A 1,211-nucleotide genomic window follows, 5' to 3' on the forward strand; every position below is an offset into this window, starting at 1 on the left:
AAAGTGTTGTAAACTCTAAGTGCCTTATGCATGCTATCAGTTACAGTACTTCTTGTCTGCCAGGGCCTCCTGGTTAAAGTACTGGGTATATGATACTTTGTGGGAATAAAACCATTTTAGGCAGCTTTCCTAAAATAGCTCCCTCCTTCTCCCCAGCTCCTCTCCCCGGTTTCCACACTCTTATTGTGCTTTTTCTTCATAGCAGGTATCATAACCTGAAAGTATATTTGTTTATCTTCTGTTTCCCCCATGAACTGTCGTCAGCTTCATGACAGCAGGACTCTACCAGCTTGTTTCCCATTGCCTAGAAGAGGGTGTGCCACGTAGTAGGTGCTCAATAAACAGTGATGTGTTGAGCAGTGAATGCATACTCTGCTTCTTCCAGGAGGTGGGTCAAGCAGTAATGGCTTGCAAACTTTGGTTTGCTTGTTTCAAATGCACTTGGGGGTGCTTGTTTCAAATGTGGGGTCCTTGCTCCAGCACTGGTGAATTTTGATTAGTAGGCCTGGTAGAGACAAATGACTTTGCTATTTTTAACAAGTGCCCCCAGGTGACTCTGTTGCAGGTAGTCACTGCACATCTCTTGATCCTACAAATCTGAATTTGGCTTCAGCCTGCCACTTCCTAACTGTGTGACCTTAGCGAGGTCACTTAACTGCTTTGAGCCTGTGTCGTTATTTGTGAAATAGTAATGACTACATTCTAGCAGAGTGGATGTGAGAATAAAATGAACTAAATGATGTGAAGTTCTTGGCTTAATGCCTTAAAAATACTGTTAACCAGCCACCCTTTCTTTCAGTTAGCTGTTAACCATCAGGGCTCCTTAAGAGGCGACAGTCTAGTTGGCTGTGATGGGGGAAGGGTGCTAGGGCATTTGTCTCAAAGCTATTTTGATGAGCAATGTTTTACTTAAACAGAGGGTCATTGCATAATGGGTCCCATTGCAGATAATAAAGGCGGGGATGGGGCACTATATCCTTGACTCACTTCTAAGTATGACCCCAGCCTTGGAAGTTACCACTGGGAATTTGTAAAATGAGAAAAAGGTATTAATACTGCACAGGTAAAGTGACTGCATTTTTTTTTTTTTAAAAAGCAGACCTTATTTTTAATTTGTGAGTTTATGGAGTGTTCTGATTACCTAGTGCCACTCTGACAAGAAATATACCACAAATGGGATGGCCTTAACAAACAGGAGTTTATTTTTTACA

This window comes from Orycteropus afer, unplaced genomic scaffold, assembly GCF_000298275.1.
Source record: "Orycteropus afer afer isolate SDZICR_OR568_19922 unplaced genomic scaffold, OryAfe1.0 scaffold00079, whole genome shotgun sequence".
NCBI classification, from domain to species: Eukaryota; Metazoa; Chordata; class Mammalia; order Tubulidentata; family Orycteropodidae; genus Orycteropus; species Orycteropus afer.